The sequence below is a fragment of the Eutrigla gurnardus genome, assembly GCF_963514095.1.
Source record: "Eutrigla gurnardus genome assembly, chromosome: 16".
Classification (NCBI taxonomy): Eukaryota; Metazoa; Chordata; class Actinopteri; order Perciformes; family Triglidae; genus Eutrigla; species Eutrigla gurnardus.
This window is the reverse complement of record NC_139927.1, coordinates 17,657,662-17,683,666: the sequence shown is the minus strand read 5'-3', so window position 1 is coordinate 17,683,666 and position 26,005 is coordinate 17,657,662. Positions and strand designations below refer to the sequence as shown.

At 41.1% G+C, this 26,005-nt stretch overlaps 1 protein-coding gene across 1 annotated transcript in view; it reads right to left on the bottom strand.

The window, feature by feature from the left end:
- bach2b (BTB and CNC homology 1, basic leucine zipper transcription factor 2b) overlaps nucleotides 1-26,005 on the bottom strand; it is a 476,383-nt gene that overhangs the window by 210,776 nt on the left and 239,602 nt on the right. The gene's annotated exons all lie outside the window — the stretch shown is intronic.

The following is a 26,005-nucleotide window of genomic DNA, read 5'->3' as shown; positions in this document are numbered from 1 at the left end:
ATTAAGAGCAGGTGGCAACTTCCTGTTCTGAAAAGAGAAGCCAAAGCTGAAGTGCCTTAAACGTGAATTCTCTGTACTGGCCATCAGGGGGCGACTCCTCTTGTTGCAAAAAGAGAAATTCGATTGCATAGAAGTCAATGAGAAAATTACACTTCTCTCTTGATTTATTATCTCATTAAATATTTTGAACGTGAGTTTATGGTCTGAATCTGTAGTTTCTAGACTTGTGACCTATGTTTTGTAAAATTTATTTTAATTTGAGGGGAAAATGAAAAAAAAAACAAGAGCCACAAAAAAAGGTCGAGCCTTATCAAAGATAAAGTCTGAAGATTTGCAATTTAATGAACCAATACATTGCATATACATTTTAAAGCAGGGTTTATATTGGGGAAACAGAGGATTTAGATACTATATTTATGGTAAATCTGTTTCTTTGCAATTGTACTGTTAAAAGCTATTATGATTCTATTGGGGTAATTTAGTTAAAGACGTATGTAGCATATAGCTTAAATGTTAGATATGACATGCCTTATAATTAAAGACATGTAGAGGTATATATTTAATCAATTACCATTGAATGATTTATTGAATTAATTATTGATTTACGGTATAAGGAAGTACTGCAAAAAGTGGCATTTATTAACAAAAAGTTTGCTGAAACAAAAGACAAAAATGAAACCCCGGCAATTTCAATAAAACTCCATATAAACCCAAGCAAGACCAAACAAAAGGAACCTGCAGCCTCACAGCAAGCTGACTACTCGTTTTTCGCCTGACTCCAGAGAATGGGATTTAAAAAAAAAAAAAAAAAACCTCCTCTGGAGAACTGCAATCTAATGTAAGAAGGTCTACTGCATCCTGTCTTGTGCCTTCTTGAAATTATTTTCATGAGAATTAATACTCTCTTGCAACCGCAGCCTATATTAACACTGATGGAGATGAAATGTGGTGAGTGGTCCCATTTCATTAAGTATTTCTGCTTTACTGATTACTACAGCGCTTCCCAAAAGACAGAAAAAAGCAATCATCATTCTGGGTATCTCCAATGTTCCACGGGCAAAGTTGGCACTCTAGTGTAGTTTGCAGGAGGTTTGGCCTCAGACCATCAACTGCTCCGCTTCTTTATTGATGAGACGGTGATCTGGGGGTTTCGGTGCTATGTGTAGCCTACCTGGCTGATTGATTTACTTGGATTCCCTGGAAGACAAAGATCAATGTCTGCCGTTGATGGTTCGGAGATTGTGTGGGTGTAATGAAGACGCCACCCGTTGCAACTTCTCCAGACTTGGAAGTGATGTGGATCAACGTGTTTTTAATGTTTAAATCACAAAAGTGACTGGAGAAGGCAGTGCAAGGCTTTAAAATGGATTGAAGGTTGACTGAATTTCTGTCCAGGACACGATGATGTTCTAATGAACTCATAAAAAGATGCAGCTCGTTCTCCTGTTTCACCGGGACAAACACTGGGATCAGATTGGCCAGGTCTCAGTGAGGTGTGGACAGCACAACAATATACAAAAAGATAAACTAAAAACTGTGGGGAAAAAAGAATACAATCAACAAAGAGAGTCGACTAATCCAGCATTGAGCAGAGTAAACAATATACTCAATATAGCCACTGTGCACCCAAGCACAGTCCAGCTTCAATGGAAGCTCATGCAAACGTTTAGCTTCTCACAGCGAAACCCCAGCATCCCTTTGCACGCTCCCACCCTTTTCGGTGGCGCCAACCATTCTCGATGACGACACGCCTGCACTCTGGATGACTCGTGGAATCTGCCTGACGACCTTTGATACCACTTGAAAGCTAATCCTCTCCCATGAAAACTGCCATTGTGTGGATCGGTTTCCAATTAAGAGGGGTAAAAATAGAAGCAGACACATATTTTACCAGGAGCGCATTACGCATTCAAATCTTAATCCCAACCCCCCCAACCATGTCTGCTTCCTCGACAGAGCCTTGGCAAAGAATCGACGCCGCAAATCTAGACGCCAAACTGTTTCCGATTGCAGAACAATGACTCAGGTAAGGCTTTCAGCTTGTACCGTTACATCTACAGCACTTTTTTTAATTTTCAGTGAACAGTTTTCAGACATTGCTCATAATTCCACTTTTCCCTGCTACAAGGCCCTCGCCTCGTTTAAACACAGTTCAGAGAGCCTTGACGGCAGGGATACCCATAAGAGATGGCATGTCAGGGTGAGGAATAGGCTAACTAATGAGGACTCTCATAATCCTTTAGCTCGAGCCTAATGGGGCATTTAAAGGAAGACAATGCATCTTCTGGCACATAACCCCGCTCTTCCTCGCGCTCTCATTTGTAGGAAATCATGTTTCAAGGGGAGCACAATTAGCTCGAGCAGTGATGAAGAGCCACAGAGCTCTTTTATTTTTTTCCTTTTTGCTAAAATAATATTGCACTCCAGAGCGTGCATTAATCAGTAATGCCACTACATTATAATACTCGTGGGCATAATTCACCCGCTTGAATCCATTATTACCATTCAGCATGATGATGGAGCGCACCGCGTCTCAGGTGCACGCCGCCCCGCATCATTTCCGTCCGTGTTGTACTTTCTTCATGAATTCCATTAATTGCCGGGGATTTTTTTGAGAATGTGACTTTAATGAAATGATTCAAATCTCAAATCTGCAGTGTGATATGATTGATAACAAGCCACCGTTGCGGCTGTGAATAATCGGGGCCCATCCATCTTGCTTTTTTTTGTGCTCGGTGCCACGGTTCCTGGCTAGCGGCCCGGAGTGAACCAATCCGCTTTCACCGGGAGGGGATGTTGGGATCTCCCAACTTTTCTGCCCCCCCAACAACCCCCCGCTGTTCACTGTCTCCCTATTATAATACCATGACCTCATCCCTGGTAGATCCATGTGCCTGCCCCCCCCCTGTGTGTTCCGTCGATGAATATGTATGCCAGTGAATAATAACAGGAAAATCTTTGTCAAATCGCTGCTGGCTGTCTCAGCTCTGGCGCCTGTATAAAAACCCAAGCTTCTCTTTTCTCTGTCCTGCATATTACTCTTTTTGTTATAGGCTAATCCTCTCGCAGTAAAGTCTTGAAAAATCCCCTGGATCACATATCTGTGGACCAAGGTGACCAGGCTTTTTGCAACGAGGGTGCTGTTTAATTGATTTTGCATGTCACGCCACCGTCGCAAGGAATATTTGTCTTTAAAACTCAACGTATGAAACGGCACCTGGTGTTTTAGGGGTTGCATTGTTTTATACGTGTCCCAAAGCAAGGAAGACTTTTGCAAAGCTCGGCGTATTTCAGCTTTATAGAACTGGTGTGTGTCATGACAAAGGCATGTCACATACGCCTAATAGCCCTCTGCACTCTTACACAAAGGGTAACCAACATAACAGGTTCTGTATATATATATATATATATATATATATATATATAGATGTATTATTTCTCCTGCCTCAAGCTATCTTTCAGAATAATGAGACCAGTGGTATTTCACTTTACCTAAAGGCCAAAGTGGTTTAATTTAGACATTTCCCTCGAACGTGAGTTAGTTGGAGAAAATGAATCCAGCAGACACTCTGCGCTTTTTCCACCCACATGAATCCCCAGTTGCATTATTTCTGCCGGACGTTCACCTGAGTGGGCAGTTGAGCAACATTTTGGCAACCTTTTCCTCGAAATGAGTGCTTGTTAACACGGTAAGAGCGATGGCTTGAGGTGCGGGGTTCAGCGACGGAGGTGGCTAAAGCCGGCGAGGCTCGTCTGTGGAATGCGTTGTGCTTCATCTGCACGATGCTCCACCAGAAATCAGCCTGACTTTCACTTAAAGGTTCTCTATACGATACACGGAGCATTAATAAAGCAGCAAACATTGGTTTTCCATGTAAAGACTTTGTGAAATAATGTCTGCTTGTTGGAACGTAGCTGGCACTGATGCTGCAGTTACAGCTTTTAACTGGCCTGACTGACGGCACCCCTTTGAAACTAAGGAACATGAATTTTAGCACCTTTAACTCACAGAGGAGCGGAGACATCAGCCACGGTCTATTCCAATCCCCGCCTCCAAAGTCACCTTGACGAGTGAGGGAGTAGTTGCGAGCACGTAGGTATCGGGTTCCCTCATACGGATAATTTTCTGCTTGCATATTCTCGTCTTGGCTGGTATCACATCCATATGCCTGATAATTTATCAAGTTATTTATTGTCATATGCACACTAATTACAACAAGCCATCATTTGCAATGAAAATATCAGGCCCCCTATTAAAAGCAAAAGGAATCACACAAATCACAAGTAAAAGAAAAATGAGAATTTAAGAAATAAACTGGTGCAAGTTCAAATACAGGGCTAAAATCTAAACTGAAGTCTGAATCTAAACTGCTGTTCGGACCGTTAAGGTCAATTGCTAAGATCTGTGAACGCGGCGCCAAAGTTTTCTTGAAGCAAGACACACGGGAACTCGGATGATCAGACAGGCTTTTTCTCTCAGTTATACGAACCGCTTCCTTTTGGAAGGCAAACCAAATGCGAGCCATCGCAACTCTATTAGCTTTAGCACGGCAATAAAACCACATTAACCTGCTTCTCTGAGGACTGTGCTCATTACCCTGCTGGGGCTCCGAGGAGCTCTGAAGATGGGATGTTTGCTAATGGAAGCTAGCCAATATCTACAGTATGTGCACGAGGAGGGGCATAAGCCCTCGGAGACCTGAGCGCCTGACAACATTGGCCAGAACATCCATTTACACCCGTTATCGCTCTCAGGTCTGTAACTAGTAGAAGAAGTTTTAATTCAGTCAACAATGTCGCCATAAAAACGGGCCAAGCTATGAAAATAAATGAGTGAGTTAAATTTTACGATAATGATTATGGATATTATTATGGTATTTATTTTGAGAGAAAAACAAGAAACAATTTGTAACAAAATGTAATATTCCCGTGATGCCTCATTATCCGTCAACCCTTGGAAATCCCCCCTCACTCCGAACACGAATCACAAGAGCCTTCCGAAGAAACCTGTTGTTCTTTCTCTGATGATTTGTGAGAAGCACCAGCTGCGAGACACCCGGGATAACTACCTGTGTCACAGTGCTGTGGTGATCAAAAAAAAAAAGAAGAAAAAAAAAAGGCTTTCTACTCGGTCTCACCTTCATGTGGAACCTCAGGAGGGAGCGATTAAGGCAGCCTCCAGACTGGCTGCGTTTCGTACAGCTGGAACATCACCCAACAGGCTTGATGAGAGACGGGGACAGCAGGGTCCGTGGCCACATGGATATTGTGTCTTCATTATAATCCACACGGGGCTCAAGGGGCAGCATTGTTTAGGGAGGCAGCGTGTGTCTCTTCAGGCTAATCCGCCGAAGCACCAGCGGGAGCCGAGCGTCTGGACATCCACACATTGTCCCGTTACACACCGGCCGCCTGCTTCTGTACGCCGGAGATGAGAACATTGATAATGGAAAAAACACACACACACAAAAAAAACAAAAAACAGTATCAACCTCTTGGGATTGAAAATGTTCCTTGAAACCTACAGGATGGAAGTTGGGATAGTGCTTAACACATCACAGCTCAGCGTTTCTAAGCTACTAATTAAAGTCTTAATATCAGGAGTCACTCAACATCTCGGAGAAAGGTGTGTTTTGTTTGTATTTGCAAGGGTACACAGGAACAGCGCTTGTTAAAAATGCATGAGGATTTAATGGAGGCGCTGTGCTGCTATCCTGCTCATGCACTGATGACGGCGCATATTTCCTCCGAAATAAACTTTCAAAGTTGATTAGAGTATGAATAAAGCCGTGGTTTCTTGCAGGAGTGTGTAGTGCTATAGAGGAGTCTGATAAGGATGGAACAGCATAAGAACCCTCTGGACCACAGTGCGTTTCCTATGATGCAATTAACTATCTCTTTATAAATGTTTATCTTGTGACTGGGAAAAAGCCACACGGGTCAATTATAGCTACTGGCCAGCAAAACGAGTTTAAGTGAAGTTGAGTTGATACACAGCTATATTACATGTTACGTGTTTGCAGCTGTTATTATATTTAAAACGTTTTCAGAATTGATATTCATGATACTTGGAGTAAAACCAAATTTGATGGTTTTGTATCATGAGGGTTCAATGTGGCGGATGTGATTCCCTCTGATTGAGAAGAAACAGCCGGATGGAGACGGGTAACTTTTTACCTCTACCTTGTGATTTCCAGGAGCCATTCCTATGATTTAGGTAAACATCAGGTTCGTAGGCAAAGACAAATATTTTTTTCAGCAAAATACCCAATTTTACGGGTTAAGCGAAAAAGGGCCTCTAACTGCTGCAGGAATGATGACTTGCCCGTTCAGATGAGGAAGTAGTGTTATTTCTTTCTCTTTTCTGGTTGAAATGTGTGTCAAAGTCGAACCTAGCAAATTCAAGGCAGATGGATCTACCCAATCTCACCGAGGTTCAGTCGAAGAACAATGGAGGCGCCCATGGAGATACACATCATGACAGGTAAGACTTCAACGAATAGGCTGTAAGCTTTACTTTTCTGCGTGTAGGGTTGTATTAGACACTGCAATTTTAATATAACTTGTTTTGCATATAAACTGCTGTGAAAATATGTCGCTATAATCTCTTAGCATGAAGATGTGCAGTAAAATGCTATAACCCAATTACCTTTCATAGCGATACGTGTATGTAAGTAGACCGAATTGCTGACAGTCAAAATGCCTCTTCAAAAAAAAAAGAGCAAAAATCAGCTTAGCGCAGCGGTCGTCCATGTTTTCTGTTTACATTTGATTGAAGTAGGAGCTAGTAAACTCCACGTAGGATAAGTCCCAGGTCCCGATGCTTAGGAATGGAGCTGCAGTGTGACTCAGGCTGGATGTATGGGTCAACAGACGGACCATACCTCTGACATTAAAGGGACATGCCGTGGTTTGTTTCCCCAACAGTCAGCTTTGATTTCCTGTAACCATTATCTCATCTAAGCCTAACCAAGTTGTTTGTGTACCTAAAGCTACCCAAGCATTAAAACATACCACTGATGGATCGGAAAACCTTTATTCCTGCGACACGGATTGGTAAATGACGTCCTCCTACCGATCCAACAACACTTATATTTGTGCTGTGCTGGCTGTCAATAAGAAGCAATGTATTTTGTTGCTTCATTTAGAGGACTGGTTTGGATTTCTCTCAAAAACAAGCAAAAAGCAAGTTAATAAGTAGAAGTAGTATGAAGTCGAATCTCATTTGTGATCTTGTGATCAGACCAGGCTGTGATGAATCTGAATTAATGACTCCATATTGGAGCTGCTCCCAGTCAAAAATGCAGTTCTACAGGCTTCATGATATCCAACAGCCGAGTAGAGCGGGAGGATGATGAGAGTATTTCTCTCTCTCAAGAATATACACTGACTTTCCCTCTCAGTCACAGACAGCAAGAGCACCGCCTATATAAGCAGTAATAACCTTGAACATATCTTCTGCTTTATTAATATGGCTCAGTCAGGACTGAGCCTATTTGAGGCCGCGCCAGCCACTGATTAGCTTGTCAGAGAACCTCGGCTCAGCAGCCGTGGCATGTGGGATCTTTAAAAAGGCGGAGAGTATGGATGCTCAAACAGAACAGCATATGTGTGCTGTGTATTTGATCACATGCCAAGCAAAATCCTGGACCTTCAGTCTCATTATTTGGAGCATGTTTGTGTTTGTTGTTGTCTGTCGGTCTCTGAATTGTTGGTTTGTGCAACATTGTGATAAAGAGAAAGATATTTGCTCCTCTCTGAAGCTACATTTTCTACAAAAGAAATGTCAACATTTAATGTTCCATGAAATGTACTGGGCAGTAGGCTTGGGCGGTACTACAGTAATACGGTATACCACGGGTCTTAAAAATAGCAACGGTATCAGTTTCAATACCGTCATTAAAAAAATGCATTGCACTTATATAGGAGAGAGAGAGAGAGAGAGAGAGAGAGAGAGAGAGAGAGAGAGAGAGAGAGAGAAAGGATGGCGAGTCGCGCACCGAGTGACCTGGTCTCAAAGAAGAACACGACTTCTGCAGTTTGGCAGTATTTCGGGTTCCGACCTAATGAGAAGTAGAGCTCAGTTCGGGCACAGAAAATCAAGCCCGACCCTACCCGAGCCTGTGCGCGTTCTGTCCGAACCCGGACCAACCCGACACATTAACTGTAATTAAGAGCCAGAGACCGATTTCAACCCGACAATTATTTTTCATGCATGAGGCTGTTGTATGTGCATATCCGTGGGAAGTGGGGGTGCGGCTGTAACCACTGTCACAAAAATATACAAATAATTGTATAGGCTACGTTAGTGCCGCGATTAGGATATGACTGGACAAAGCCGACACGTATGTTATCGCCTTATTCTCCCACACTGATTTAGCTGCACAGAGCGGAACCGTTATGAATGATGCGTGCGCACTATGTGTAGCGTCTTTTTTTTTTTACTTTGTGTAACTTTGTACACATTTCTTACGTAGACTCTGCTAAACATATAACCAATAATAATTAATGTTTATGCCTAGCCTTCTCCTCAGATTAGGGGAGAAGGCTAGGTATAAATGCAATGATAGAAAAAAAAAAGAACGAACTAACGAACAAAAACGCTTGTTTAAAGGCCCGGCCTGACCCAGCCCGAGGGTAGTGGTGGGAAATTTCGGCCCGTCGGGCTCGGGCAGAGAAGCTAAACTCTAATGAGTTTGGTGACGTCGTCTGAGCCTTACGTCATAATTTTTAATTAGTCACGGTAATCCTGTATACCGGGGTAAAATAGGGAGGAGATTTGACGGTGTCAAAATTTGGATACCGCCCAACTCTACTGGGCAGATTCATGTTCCCTGGAGATGGGATGTGAAACTGGTGATATGTAAGAAGAAGAGTGGTCAGACAGACGCCCTGAGGGGCACCAGTGCCGAGGGTTAAAGGTCAAGATGAACGGCCATTTGCCTTATCCCAGTGTCTCCTTTCCTACAGAAACCACTAGAGGTTGTTTCTTCATTAAATACAAACGTAGATTGTTTTTAGGCATTTGAACTAGAGCTGCTAGTGTCATTGTGTAGGTACCATTTTCAGACTTTTACTTTTGAGTAAAAGTGTATTGAACACATTTTCCGTTTATTATGAAACTGGCTGGATGTTAGATCGCCTTCATTTAATCTAAATTAGGCTACACAATGATTGATTATGATTAGATGAATGTTGCCATATAGTCATTAATGCCAACATTCTATGACGGTAATACTTGGCTTGGATACCACATCAACATAACACCTGAAAGACATATTGTCCCCAATATTCCCACACCCATTGACATCCTTCCCACAAACCTATGATTGGCTTTATTGTTTTAACAACCAGGCAACGGAAAAAACACCTGATGCATTTAGCTGCCAAAAAAAAAAAAAAAAGAAATTGATTGAGCTGTCTGTAACCTACGACGGCGTATAAGGGCCACTGTCGGGGAAAAAAAAAGAGGTGAGAGGTGGGCAATATTCTGAGATTAAAAGTCACAAATTTGCTAGTTTTAAAGTGGCAAATTTGCGACTTTAAAACTAGGAAATTTGCTAGTTTATTACGATGCTAACAACCTGCATTTATGCTAGCAAACTTCGCTTCCGAATGTCGCTTTTATCTTTCTAATTAATTCATCCCAACGTGTGACGCTTTGCTAAGGCCCTTAAGGTAATGGCTGTTGATGGTTATTGTTGGTTAATTTTATATGGGCCAAATTGTCATCTTATTTGTGTTTATTGAGCAGGTCGTTTGCCTAAGCTAGCTAGCAGTAGCTTTCACTTGTTGTCATAGCAACGGCAAACATCCGGGTTAAGCTACGTGATTACTTCCTCTATGACCGCTAGCTTAGCCAAACCACCCGATCAACAAACACACATACCGTAAGATGAGAATTTGGCCCATATAAAATGAACCAACACTAACCATCAAGAGCCATCACCCTAAGGACCTTAGCAAAGCATTGACACACGGGATGGATTAATTAGAAAGATAAAAGCTACATTCATGGGAAGTTAGCTAGCATAAATGCCGGTTGTTAGCATCGTAATAAACTAGCAAATTTGCCACTTTAAAACTCGCAAATTTGCCACTTTAAAACTAGCAAATTTGTGACTTTTAATCTCAGAATATTGCCCACCTCTCTCGGCTCCGTTTTTTTTTTTTTTTTTCGACAGTGGCCCTAATACGCCGTCGTAGTAACCAGCATAGAATCTAAGGCAACGTATACATTTAAAATATTGCTGTGTTGCCATTCGAGACAGCTGTACTTCCACCATAAGACATTTTTGTGCACAATTTCCTACAACCTAGATTGTATTATTCATCCACCATGCATTTAATGTAGCAAACAATATTTTTGGACAGTACTGTAAGGCTTTTAGCAATGACATCTTTCTAGATATGACTCATTTCCCCTTACAGTGGGCCTTTGAAGGTTTGGAAGATGTAACCTTGTGGCCTGAACAGCTCCGGCCCTCGGAGGGGTCTGATCAGCTGTGTCACTTTGAGTGTGAGTGGCCGCCGCTGCTGCCCTTTATTAGTGCTAACTTGAAATAGAGCAGCACTGAAATCATGTCAGTGCTGACCTTCACCTTGACCGGAAATGCACAAAGGATGTTATTAACTCCTTGAGGAAGAGGGATGGTGCTCTGTGGATGCATTGTGACACATGGCAGATCGCAGGTGAAATATTTCCCCGAGCAAAATGGCCACACTGAGAACGTGACTGACTTTCAATGCGGACGTCACAAAGCTCCTTTCTTTTTGCAAAAATGATGGTGATAACAACACGGGTGAGGTGGGAGAGAAAGTGCAGGCATGAGCTGTAAATAAAAGGAAGGACATGAGGTTGCAGAATATAGATGAGGCTGTAAACAGTTGTTGGGTCTGCCTGTAATGACAGTTTGTCATCATTTCAATGGGCGCAGCCGAAACCACCATAAAATGACAAATTCTGCTTTAAATTGGCCCGACTGAAGCGGGCGCCCGGAGCCGAGGGCTGAGGATGTGGATCTTAAACTGTATCAAAGAGCGAGGGGGCTGCTGGAAAATCTCTCGCCGAGCCAGAGAAAATTAACCTGCGAGAGTCCAGTCCTCATTATTGCATCACTGGCAGAGGGTCACCATCTGGCAGAGATCTATTGCACAATTACCTGAGGCGCTACAGCGACTGTCTGCAAAATAAAGGCCCTCAGATGGAATCATAGAGGAGCGACTGAATTCTATAACCAGGAGCTGGTCTGAAAATACAGATGTACTCTTTTGGAAAGCATCAATTTTACTGCAAACTTGCAGCATCAAAGCAATCGCTTGCCTTAGTGTTGCTTCATTGTTGTTCGGGATTGAACTATGTACACTTTATGTTTACTTTGTAGCAATTTCAGGTCTTGTTGCCACTCAATGTTTTACATTTTACAAACCAGAGAAGTCATGAATTGCATCATATCTGATTAATCTTAATTTATCTTTATAGAATGAGTAAATGGGCCGCCATAGGCATTAATGCATCATATAACTTCTAAATAAGATGATCACTATTGGTATTACATAAATCTGACAATGTTGTTTCCTGTGAAATTGTATTTCACAATTTATATTATCACTATTATTAATATTTGTTGTTTGAATGTAAGGAGCAGAAGAGCATACGTGCAAAGCTGATGCTGGGAACGTAGAGCCTCGTCGTTTGAAGCGCATTGAGAGTTTGAAATGATGACATACAATATTAATATCTCATATCATGGCATGTACATTTTAATGGTTATGGGTTATGGATACACACGATAAGCTATTACAATATGATCAATGAGTTTTATGATTATAAACTCATCAAAAGTAGTTTTGAGTGATGAGGAAAAAGGCGAGGAAGAAGGATAATAGTTGAAAACATGTTATTGCCTCCAGACTAATATCAGGTGAATACGAGATATTGACATAATACTATAACAAGTTAAAATTGACAACTGTTGAGGAATGACAGAAAGACTACACAAGAAAAGATTGGGTTTAAACAGTGGTACACAGTCAGGGTCTTAAATTAAGGGAAAGTGGAGCCCGAGATGCTGTCAGAAGGTCTGAAAGACGAAGTTTTCTCCAAAGTAAACCTCTCTGAGGGAACACGACAGTTCTTTATGCCTCACTGGTAAGCCAGATTTGCCGAGTATGTCGGGCTGGAAATTCGTGGTCTGAAACCTTATCCTCTGCAATCTGTGTCAGTCAAATCCATTTGACAAGTGGCATTTGAGACAGAGGGGCTTATTTCTTCGTTTTGCACAATCACAAAACAGTTTTGTCTGGAAGGAAATGGCTTCTGGTGAGCAAGGGAGGAAAAACAATATGGCTGTGCCAACTGACAAGTTTTTATCTGGTCTCTGTCAAAATGTTTTGCCACAAAAAAATACGACCAAATGCAACCTGTCATCGAGTAATATTCTCGCTGACGAGCTTCTGATTGGAAGTATCAAGCAGGTGTAAACGGGAAAAGAGCAAAGCAAATTTGATGAATTTCATCAATGGAGCGTCGTATAAGGGAGACTACTATGCAATGCATTTTATGTAATATAGATAAGATACGCGAGAAGAGGGGACTTTGCTGATGTTCCAGCCGCACAGTTCAGCTGAGACGTTAGAAAAAAGGATGCAGAACTATTTGAAACAAATTAAATTAGAGGGGGTAAACTAAACCATGCAAGCATCCAAATTCAGGCAGAATATTGAGCATACCATGAATATGTAATCTCTAAATTACAGCTGACATCTAAATCTATCTATAGGCATACATCCATAACAATGAGCACATAAAATAGTCTAGAATGTCAGTTATTGCAGCACTACCTCACCTGTCTGCCTTCACCTTAACAGAGCTCAGCCTCTCCCGGCTAAGAGAACATAATGAGGCGTACTTGTCTAAACTCACCATGATGGAGATGCTGAGCAGGCGATTTTATGGCATCAAATAAGGAATTCAAACCATATTCTGTATTAGAAGTGGACGTTATCTAAGACTACGGTAGGCTACATTATATAGGAGCCATGTGTCAAATTCTAGTATGAAGACCTTTATTATGCTGTGAATATTGTTATGTAAGGTGTAGATTCCTTAATAAAGAAATATTTGATGGTATAACTACAACTAACTAAATGACACGCTGATTTTCCAAGACGAACCTGGAAGCCTATAAGCTAACGTTTAGTCTGCAGCTAAAACGTGTTCGCGCTTTGACTCAGCTGACGTTCATTGGGCAAAATCCTGCTTTCTCGAGGTTTGAAATATTTCAAAAATAATGTTTCTTTATTGAGGTGACCAAGCAAAAGCAGTGCATGCCTACTTTCATTTTATACATTATATAAGGCATGAAATTTCATTCACGGCTAAAACCTTTTAGCCTAGAGCTGCTACTTTATACCATCACTTTTGTGGATTTGTCATGGAAATACATTCCTTATCTTGTGTCATCAGGACGAAAATGTAATATTTTCATTTTTAAGATCAAACTAACGACATTCCTATAAGCCTCAACTGTACTTTGTGTTTCAAGTTAATATTACCATGCTAGCACACTGAGCTAAGCTGGTGAAGATGGTGAACATAGTGGAAACATTGACAATTTAGTCTCCTTACAGCTCAATCCAGCCGTGTCATCTTCTTCATAACAGATATTAATCAAGGAAAAGATTAAGAAAATGGAAAAAGTAATTTTGGTGTCACATTTTGGTGTCACAGGTTACCGGTGGCAACAGTGGAGAGCCAGTGAAAGTGCATTGAGGAGTAGCTAGTAGCTAGTAGTTATAAATGATGAGCGATACATCCCTACCTTCTTAAAGGCTTTAAGCCCAAACTGTGGAAGCCCCACTGTAGCATATATAAATTAAACCTTATTGAAACTAAGCTTTTAATGTCTTCTTCAGCCACTTCAAAGCTGATTAATGCAAATTGATGGGTTTAATACCACACTTAAAACCACAGCCTAATCCCTATGCGTGACATTTATGCTTCACAATGCTCATAGTCTCTGCATTTAATGGCTTTCATTCCTATATGAGTGTTATCTATCCATGTTGGGTAAAACCAAAAAAGGTGATTATTTCATCTGAAGTGGAGCTGCTTTACACGTCTTGAAATATCCATTTGAGAAGTGATATTCATTAGGAGTTTAAATGTAACACCAGCAATCATTTCATCAGAGCAGATGACACGTTCATCAAACAGTGGATATCTAATTTTGAAATGAATCTCTTCATTTCATGGCTATTCTTATAAACCTTTTACTTTTTCTTATTCTGTATGATGGAGCCCAAGCTGCTCTGAAAATAGATGATATTCCACGTTTGTTTCATTACTTTACCTTTACTTTAACTTGTCTCTGTGATTGTTTTATTGAAGCATAAGGAAGAAGCACTTGGAAATCACCGTCCTGCTAGCCTCATATTTACTCGTGCAAGAGGCCACGGTGTCATGTTTGAGTTTTAAATGGTATAGAGAATCATCGTAAAACACACTTCATTGAAACTCAAAAGCAAGCGGCGATTGGCGGTGATTGGCGGTGCCAATACTGGCACCTCTGTTACCTACACTGCTACTCTGTGCCATCCAAAACCTGAAAAGTGACCAAACTGTTTGGTTGAGGGTCGGCGATGCACCCAGCTGTGATATTCATTGCACATATCATCATCTCTTTATATATAGTATATACTGTGAACTTGCACATCCAGTTTTGTTATTTTTTGCACTCCCCGCACAAACTGCACTGCCTCAAAACAGTTATATTGTACATACTTGTTTATGTTATATGTTATAGTGTCTCTTATATATTTTTTAGTGTAAATTTCTATTCCAGTACTTTTTCTCTTTTTTATTACATGTGTATTGTATGCACCATACACAACCAGGACAAATTCCTTGCAAGTGAAAACTTCCTTTGGCAATAAACCTGATTCTGATTCTGATATCACTGGCAGATCCTACCAGCCGATACGTGTAGTGATTAAAGAGCCAGTGAGAAGGCCACGGCAGTCGAAAACAGGCAATAAAAAGGTCTTCTGACAAAGTGGGAGTGGCCGAATATATTTTCCTTCCAATATGACATACACACAGATCATAATTTGCTCCCCATATGTCCTTTTTCTATTCTTGGAATCTGAGTTAATTTTGGCTGGCTGTGGTCGCTGGGGGATTTCTGAAGTACATCAAATCCTCTGTAAAATAAATGCTGATTGAGATCCTTTTTTAAATCTGAAGTCAGAGGGATATTGTTATTTGCAAAAGTAATATTTATATGAATCCTTTTGTTTTGACTAATATTTCCTGATACATTGCACACAGTAAAGATGGCTGGACTCTCTGACTCGAGTACAGTAACAGTACAGGTCCCAGTTTCCCTGCAGTCTGGAGTTGAAATGGATCTACTTTCTGTGGACTAGGTGGAGCATGAAAAGCGCTCTCCCCAGGCTGCAGGCACACACACGAATGTCAGAGAGGACGAGTGTGTTCTGTCGGGCCGCATGGTGCCACAGGAGAGGCGTCTCCTTTGAGGGAGTTGGGTTCAGCTTGTGGAACAAACTCCCTGCAAAGAGCCGCTGAGCATTACTGCAACAGTCAGCCACAACAAGACCGGCAGGGTGTTCACGCTGCACACTCTCCGATCAACAGGACATCTGATTGCGGCGAGTCATTTCTCGGCATGTTTCGCTGGAGCCAAGTTTACTGTGAGGACGATGTTTCCTATGAAAAATATGAGGACGTTGGAGGAGCAGGTTGTACCTGGCATACACAGATTTATGAAGGGGAAAACAAATTGGACTTGTATAAACTCTTCCTAGCTTTCTGCCATAAAAAAGGCTACTGGAAGTGAAAGTAATTTCTAAAAGGCGCTTAAAGCAAAAAAAAAAAAAAAAATGACGCCATGCAGTCATTTTCATATTTGTGACATCACCATGCATGCATTTGCATAAAGCTTTGTGGTCGTGAGCTGCAGTGAAGGAGAGTCTTCCTGCAAAGAGGAGAGGGAGTGACCCTATGATATTGGCAGAAAAGCCGTGGACTGTGAGCAGGAATTACAATCAAACATTTGAATATATATCTTGCTTTTACCACTAAAGGTTTAAATAAGAGAATTATAAAACTGAAGGTGATCCAGACGTCTTTGCCACAGGGCCGTCAACAATATTACTATTTGGATATTAATACAAGCTATGAAGTCAGATTGAAGTCTATGAGAAAATGACCTGACTTCTGACCTCAGTAAACATTGTAAACATGCGTTCATGGTTTCAATCTCTAGTTTCAAGTCTTCTTCAATACAGCATGATGCAAATAGACCAGAAGGTTGTGCTTTTTGGCGGGGCTACCTTGTGATTGACAGGTCACCACCATACCGTTGTCTGGTCTTCAGTTCATGAATGTTAATTGTTACATTTTGGTCAGCTACAAACGTCTTATTCAGCATCCCCTTTATTTTAAAAAGAACAAGATGGTGAAGGCCAGAAACCAAGATATACAGCTGTATAGGATTTAGATAGATTTTTATTATTGATCTTGTTCCTGCCTAGATGTTCAACACCACTTATTCCAGGCTTCAAGTTATTTTTTTTCATGAAGAGGCTTAGGGCAAATTTCACTCTTGGTTCACACGCACAATCTCCTCAGTTATGGGACAGTGGACACCGTGGGCTTTTGGGCTCAAACATCCCTTCATCCATGACCGGAGAACAATCCTCCCCTCTGCACCTCAGCCCAGCAGACAGCGAGCCGGGTCGCAGGCCAGCCCAGCCACGCAGGCCTTACTCTGCTCCAGCATTTCTATTGTCCTCAAATATTTCCTCTGCTAGATCTTACAAACAGGACACGAGTTCTCCAGAACAGCTTCTCCCTGTTTACAGCAGATGTTTTTTATTCTAAATTTCAGTATGTAGTATTGGAGTTACTTGCTATTTCAGTCATGTTGCACTTTTAAAATGCTGTGAAATGCAATAGAATTTTGTTTTAGCATAGCATTTACTTTGGGTTATTGTTGTATATCTACAATACAACGGTAGCTAAGGACTTTTAATAATAATAATTACAATTTGTATTCTTTTATTTTAAAAGTCCATCAATACAGCCACCCAAACCAAAAATGAATGTATCCCATTACCAAGTATTTTGTGTTTTTATGTTGGAGGCGAGAGGCCTGGCGGGTGTGCTGGTGCGTGGGTTCTCTGGCTGAGCGAGGCTGGATGTTTGAGCTGAGAGTCTAAACGTGGCGGGGTTAGCAGACGAGCCGGGCAGAGATCCTGGGACGCACTTAATCAAGATAGTACTAGCACTGCAAACAGGCAGTCTAGAGCCAATAAGAAAACTCTAGTACTGATGGAATAATCTGGTGATGAATGGGTTTAAATACAGCTGAGGTTGATTAGGTGAACGAGCCACAGGTGAGCCAGCAACCATCGCAAAAAATCTTAAAAACAAATCAATGAACACATCGGTGAGCGTAAAAAACTGTTTTTGCACAATTAAGGACATTTTAGCCAGTTTTAAACTTTTTCTAATGTGATATGTTCAAATGCGCATTAAAATACAATAATGTTAAAACAGATATCTTCCTTTATTACCACAAGCACACACCCTGCTAGCCCAAATGCTAACATTAGCCACTATTCTCAACCACTCAGACCATCTAGTGGGATGTGAGGTGCTGCCAAAATAATAGATTAATTATTTGAATGTGATTTTTTTTTAATTTACAAAGATAGGTATTTGTATATCTAAATGTGCTCATTGATCCACATAAATGCAAACGTCACATTCAATTGTATAATTCCAATGACCAGTTACATTTGATCACCACGGCAATACAACACAGGCAAACATTTTTTTGCCACTGTCTGCTATCTAATGGTCCGCTAATGCAGCGACACACAATGGGTCTGTTTTTCAAATGAAAAAGTGATGCACCAGTAATTATTGCAATACAAATATGACCCTTAATACGACATTGAAGACATTTTTGATTCATAATGGCCGGCAGTAATGGGTGTGGCAAAGCAGAATATTTATTTCGGTAATTTCAGCTGACAGGCATTTTTACAGCCCAGTTTGTTTTTGTCATGTTGATCTTTGGAATTTTTTGGACACGTACAAATTCCCCCATATATTTCAGCACAGGGCAAGTAAAGTCAAGATACCTGCTGTTGGCCTCGGCTGGATTTAACACCTATGCAGACCTGCGATGACCACCAGCTCACAGCTTTAACGACCTCTCCCTCTCAATAATGACATCATACGGCACACTGCCACAGAGCCCTGCGACAATGAATGCCAATGGCGTCTGAACGGGTCGCGTCAGCAGTGCACTCTCACCGCCACGTCACCCTTAATAAGCCTCTCCGCCGGCCCCACGCCAATGGATGCGAGCGACTGTCACAATGTTGACAACATGCAAAACTGCAGAAAAATGTCAGGAAACAAATTCAATTTATGCGTTCCGGAGTTTTCATTATGCATGAAGAGAGATGGCGCCTTGGCTCTGGAAGAGCTTATGCAGCAGTGTAGCGGGGAGGAGAGCAGCACAGCGCCTATATCCCTCTGGGCCGTATTCCTATGTGTTAACGTGTCATCGCAAGGCACCGGGACGACACAGTCGGAGAGGTATACATATTTGATGACCTCTGAATGGGAGTTCAGTGGATGATCAAAGACAAAGAATTTGCAGCCCATTAGGAGAAGAAATATTAGAAATACAGATGAGGGAATAGCTATACGCTTAGTTTTTATGATTTAGGCTTTGTGAAGTGTAAAAATTTAACAGTCAGTAAAAAAAAAGTCACATTATTTTTGATGGTGCACTTTCCTCAGCCTCAGGACAAACACAGTTATGACTTGCAAATTTGACATATCCGCCAGTGCAATAAAAAAAGGATGAAGAGGACTACTGACATTTATGGTAATAAAAAGAGTAGTGGGCAATGCACTGTATGTCTTTGACCTCATCTCGGAGACGGAGCTGACTATGCATTGCTTTTTTGAAGTGTCCAGGTTAATGAAAGGCAACCAGTAAAACAACAAGGAAGGGCGGTGCTGGCGGATTGGGCTGTGCTGCGTTTGAGGTCGAGGAAGGGGGAACAAAAGAATGACATTCTGCTTGTCACAAACAAAAAAAAAAGGACATTTGTAATCCCCGCTATCCCGAACAGGATGAAAAAGTAGATCAGGCAGCACGCATGACCTGCCTCACAAGGTGGAGGGCTTACAGCATGTCCTTCAAGACTTCAAGGCACAACAGAGCAAAGAGCTCATTTCAGCTCCACTCTTACATTCACACTGAAGAGACCCTGCATGCTGATACCGACGCGGCTGCCGACTTAAAAGGAAGTTTTGGGATCTCAGAACCACTTTGTGAAGTCATTACTGTAGTTTCTAAAAATCACTTTCCTACTAAGTACCTTTAAATGGTGACATCAGAGAGAGCAACAACCTGTTGCCATAAAGAACATGATGAGGAGACAGTTCTGAAAATCTCAGAATTACTATATACTTATTATTATTATTATTATTATTATTATTATTATTATTATTATTATTATTATATATTTATATGTTATTACTGTATATATGTCAAAAGGGGCGTTACTTAAGTACACAAGTTATATGATAAATATGTCAAAGGGGCGTTACTTAACTGCGTACATTACGTGACGTGTTACCAAACACGTCAGTGGGCGACTTGGAGCATCCAAGTTTGGTTGTTCAATAATGATGGATGAGACTGTAAAGAGCTCACTGAAGTAAGTAAGTAGGGATGTATTCAGTTGACCTTTGACCCCTGTGAACCTGTGTACAGATGTTACAGGAAATCTGACCTGATGACAGAATAACAGCCAATCTTCTCGCTGATGGTCTTGTTTACTTATGTAGGTCATTGTTAGGGTTGCCAGCTCCCTGAAAAATAAATAAGGGACGCCTCATTGGCAGGGCCGGCCGGCCGGCCCGATTGCCTTCACCCTTCCTGGCGTAGTGAATATTTTTAGCCCTTTTTTGTATGTGTGAAGCGATTTTTTAACTATTTGACTCAAACCTGAATTGAATTAGATGCATATTTAAGTGATATGAACACATGGAAAATAAATAACATTGATTGTGCTCTGACAGTTAGCTTCAGAGCACAATCTCTGTGATGATTTGTAGCTTAAGCCATGTTTTACAGTGTGGTAGATATGGGCAACCTCTGCAGCGGTCACCTGTAAATTAAAAAAAAAGAAATGTTACTGCATAGTTTGTGTGTAGTATATCAACTGCCTGTACAGTACAAATGATGCATGTTATATCTAACTATCTCTCTATCTGAACTTGGAAGAAATGTGTAAGGTTATACAGTATACTGTGTATTCTTTATTATTCATCTATGTATTAGTTTTATGTATTATTTATCTATTTAATGTACTCATCTAGCAATTGTACTTGTTTATTATACAGAAAATAATATTATAACATATTTATCCATACAATTCAGACATTCATTGTACTTCCCATATTAACCTTAACCAGAGGGTTAAAAATCACTTTATACCATATCTCCCTCTGGCGTTGCCTGGTGGACAATAAATTGGTCTAGGGTTCCCCTAGTTTTGGTGTCCCTTATGTTTCTTGTGTGCCCACCACTGGAAGCATGTTGCTTTAGGTCAGTTAGTCCACCATGGGCTATGGAAAAAGTCCGCCGGCACACAGTGCAGTGCGCTTTATAGATGTTATCGCGCATTTTTTCCACCCATGTGTTTCCTTCTTCCCATTCCTCTCTGTATTTTTGCGTTATTTTCTTTTTTTTCTCGGAGGAGTAGTTGCATTGCTGCTAGAAGGTGTACCGCCTGAAACCTGTAAAGCACTGTCGGTGTCACTGTCGTCCATGCTGCTTTGTTGTCTTCCGGTATCTTCTCCGCAAGCAACAGTACCTCGACCAATGAGATGAGTGGGATTCTAGATTGTCATACTATTGTGTGAGTCTGCTGTCAGCTCATTGGTCAAAGAGCAGGAGAGGCTGAGAATAGGTTTACTGTAAATTTTCTTAGAAAGCGCCATGTATTCATTCATTCCTTTGACATTTTACACACTATTTTTGATTCTCACGGTAATACCGGACAAAGTGCGTCCCTTTTCAGTTCAATACGGGACGCGTACTTTTGTTTCTGAATACGGGACGATTCCGTTTTTCAAGGGACGGTTGGCAACCCTAGTCATTGTAGAGGCTTCCATACTGAATTGACACTGCTTCAATGTCAGTGTCTCGCATTGAATTCCTTAAATCACAGAAGAAAAAAATAGAAAAGTTGAAGTCTGCACGTAAATATGTGAAGCTATGACTTTGCATATTGTTTTTGTGTTGCTAACGTTTGCTGAGAGTGAATTGATGTTGTCCCAGTAACGTCTGAGAGGTGTAATGGGAATTTTGGATGTTTGTACTTTATAATCAGAATATTTGTCAGGCCAGACGTCGATCCGCATCTCCTCTTCTGACTGTTATGCTATGACGAAAATGAATGCCTGTTTGTAGATGATATGAACATGAGTGCCACATTGACAAAAGATAATTTCAGGACTATGACGCCTGTGTTCTGTAAATCTTGACCTTGCCTGTACATCTTGTCTTTGTAAGATAGGACATGATCCGTCCTTTGTCCATGGTTCCTCCTCCTTAAAAGGGAGATCGTTGTTAGACTCAGGGTCGCCCCTGCTGATTCTGAACCTTTGCATCAGAAGGCAGGGGTGAACAGTTCTTTCTTCTGCAGATGAGAATACTTAGTGGAATAAACCTCAGAGAAAAAGCTGATCCTGGTTGTTGATCTTTATTGGGCAGATTCATTTTTCCACAACAGAGGACCGGAAGAAGATGATTGATCTGCAGAGCTGCACACTTCTTGACACTGAAGTTGAAAAGGCATAAAATAGGAAAGAAGAACCTGCTTGCTGTTAAGAAATAACAATTTTTTTTTTTTTTTCGTAAATCGCAAATATACACTTTCTTCCGCATCAGTGGAAACTTCAAAAGCCTCCACAAGAGATGCAAGTGAAGTATGCACTGTAATAGATAGAATCAAGGCTAATTCACATCCAAAAGAAAGCCTGTGTGGGTGCTGGAGCTCTGATGTAAGTTTCCCTTTCTCATGGTCTCTTAACTGCATCTTACACTGAAAAAGATGTACTCAGAGTTGTATTAGTGCAGCATACACAACTCAAGGGTCCTCAAGGAGAAATTGTTATTGCTATACGCACTATGGAATCATCTGATAGACTAGATAAAGAGTGATTTATCCCTCGGGCCCTCCCTCTTCCTTTGACTCCACCAGAACAATCACAGTAATTCTTCTGGATGTCCAGACTGTCACTTGTGTAATCAGGGCCTGCCACACAGCGGAGTGAGGAGCCCGCTCTTTTGGAACATTCCACATTCAAGGTCCATTAGCTCCTGAGCGGCCACGGCACTCCACTACAGCATGTCCTTGAAAAGAAGACCGCTGGAGAACCATTTTCATGTTGGTCACATATTGGGGGGGGGGGTTCCGGTTTGGGGCCCTCCTTGGGACAGAGGTAGATATTACCACGTTATGACAGTCGCCATTAATCTCACAGAAGGCCCTGAAATGTGACACGAAGTCCTCATGAACACCGAAGTGAAACATTCATGTGCTGTTTGAGCGGTAACTAGGTTAAATGGGCCTGGTGGCGCTAATGGAGTCATCACTGCTGCGGTGAGGCATAACTGGGAGCTCTTAGAGAAATTATCTACAGACCCTTGAAAATAAATGTGGTCTCGGTAGAACGTGGTTTATCTCCACTTGTACTAAAAAAAAAAAAAAAATGTAGTTAGATCCAGGTTAATGCCATGCATTACTGACTCAGAGGTGAAAGGAAAAACCCACCTGCGGATCCGCTCACACCCTTAGATATCATCAATTTGTGATGTTCAGTGTGTCCCCGGAGTGATGAAGTGTTGTAATTTACTCTCTTCTTTTTGTCGTTGTTGGTGGAACTATGTTCCCCGAAGCTGCCTCATCTACTTCTACCTCAAGTAGCAATTTCCTGCATTTCCCAGAATGGCCTTTGACGATCCCCAGAGAAGAGGCGTGTCTGTGCAGAGAAACAGTGCAGATTCTACGGCTTTCAAATAATCCGACTTGGACAGAAGAATTCACTGTTTCTGCTCTCAATGTTAACGACCAAAACCCGACATAGCTTTGGTGTTCGGTGTATCTGCACTCGAGGACCACGAAGTAAACGTTTACTTGATGTTAATGGAAGGAATTTAAATTTTCGTTGTTAAACAGTCTCGATTTTTGAGTACAGGTTAAAGGAACAAGTCACAACATTAATGCAGATGAAGATAATTAGATCTGTTTAGATAGCCAGGCTGGCTGTTTTTAGCCAGTCTTCATTTTCACGATGCACAGACATAAAATCAACTCCGACCTTTGCATCCAGCGTAAAAGAAGCAAAAACTTATGTCTCTCAAAATTGTAAACTATTTCTTAAAGGTTGAGTTTGAGAGCTAAGTTTGACTTAATTGTCCATAGCAGAACATTTGCATGAATCATTGGCGTTTTTCCGAGCTTCTTACATTCCTGAATCTACTTCAGAACTGTGTTCTAAGAAATACATACATTTCAATAGAGATGTGTGCAGAAATATATAAGCTCTTCCCATACAAACCCAGACAAAGTGAAGGATGGCAGTTGGCATGATAACTCAGTACAGAGTTGATAAATAATGCCCGAAGTAACGCGTGAAAGAGCTGCATGTTGCACGGCCTCATGCTTTATACATCACGAGTCAGATTCTGCAGTTTGAACTTTGGAAAGCACAACGTGAGTGACATGAAAGCTGAACGTACACACGGCAACTTGTGCTGTGAGAATAAATGATTTAGAGTTGAACAAGCGAACGAACAACACTTGACTGACTGTATCTTACTGCACTTTGCTGTGTAGGTGGCGGACCGGCTCGTGCTTAAATCAGCGTCAAGTGATTATTAGTAGTGATTATGAATCCCTGAACGTGATCTCATACTTGGAACTATAAATGTCAAAAATGTTCATGATGTGAAAAGCTGAACTACTTTTAAAGTACATCTCGAACCAGAAAGCCATCTGTATACTCATTTAGTAACCATGGTAACATCAACACAATACTGATGCATAAGAAAGTAAAATGTAGACCCTCCGTTAATTCTTAATAAGGTATTTGTTTATAATAAGTACCGTAGAGCACAAATACATAAACATTGTACAGCTACTCTATGAAACTAGCTCATTAATAAAACAAAAAAAAAACTTGTTTTTTTGTTACTAAAGGTGAGTTTCAGCCCATTTCTAATGCTTTATTTAAACCGTTCTGACCACCTTTATTGAACACATTTATATATACATAAATTAATATAAATTTAGCGTGCGTTTGTGATGTAAAATGGTGAAATGAGTGTGTCTAAATGAGGGGGAGCTTGTGTCGGTGCCACGTCGTCCAGATCGATAAGACACAACACGTGTTTTTTTAGCCAGTTTGCTCGTTTCCGTCCTAATTCCTTTTCCACGGCCAGAAGGGAAACGGCGGCGAAGTGAAGGGACAATCAAAGAGAGAGAGCGAGAAAGGCGTGAACAGCTGTTTCCCTTTTGAGTGATTATTGTGAATGCTCTAATAAATAAATGCGAATAAATAATGCTTTGCTTGTGATGGCTGTTTTGTTTCGTTTAAGCGGCTCTTAGCGTTGCCCAATGTGCAATCCCCCGTCACAAACTCATGCACACGTCGACTCTCCCAAACACGCTCAATAAAATCTATTCTAAGGCAAATGATATCACTGGTACAGGCAACGCAGTGTAAAATACCATTCTCCAGTCTAATCTATTTTTAATATGTCATTTTATTGTCTCCTCCATAACCATCTGGCTTTCATCTCGCGACCCCCTTGGAGACTGAGACCCCCAGGTTGAGAACCACCGCACTAGAACAATGGAATTACTGTTGTTTTATCTGAGCTGCTGTTCCTGCTGTCAATGTGACCTTTGTTGTGTTCTAAAATGTTTCCACTCTGGTTCACATTTCCACATAGTTATGCAATTAGAGAGTGATGTGTGCACGGTTATTGAGATTTTCCCCAGCGATCACATGATATGAGAAACATTTTTTTATGTCAAATATCAAAACTTTAAGCGCAGTTTGGTCGGGTTTTCTGGTAAATTCTCCTCATTCACATGTGTGGACGCAATGTTGAAATGTGTCATGTTTTTAGTTTTTCCATGCATGTAAAATTGCTATCTGCTCAATCAATCGTTTATGAACTTTATAAACTTTCAAATGACATTAGACTGTTTCGGACTGAATATTCAGAGCATGGTTGACGCCAGTTATAGTGGAGAGGAGCTTTTCAAATCCCAATGCTCACATTTCTGACACCAAACACACAAATATCACACACGTGTATTCATGTGAGAGTCCTACATCCTCAGTGTAAAAAGTTTAGTGTCTGATAGAGGAGTCACAATCACCATGGCAACCTCTAATTGCAGCTGGATGGGTCACAGCTGATTGTGGTTAACTAATTGGTGTAGTCAGACACGCAGATACACACACGCATGCAGGACTTGGACATTTTCAGTCTTTTTCTCCACTTATTTATGTTTTGGAGTTGAAACTCCATTCAAACCGATCAATGGTCCACATTTTTCATGGATTATTGTTTGTTTTTCTTCAAATTTAAAAGGCAGCAATAGTACTTAATGTCTTGAAATGGTTCAGAATGCTGCAGCTTGAATGTTAACATTTGAGCATATTACACCAACTTCCCTTCATCTCCATATCAGACCGGACTTTAAGGTCCTTCTGATGACTTACAAACTTGGAAATGGACACCTGATTTCCTTAAACGTTATCTTCCAATCAGGACTGTCCGCTCTCACAACAGACCTTGACCCATGACGGACATTTTGGCTTGTTATAGTAGAATAAAAACAGGTGAAATTAATTTGTTTGGCG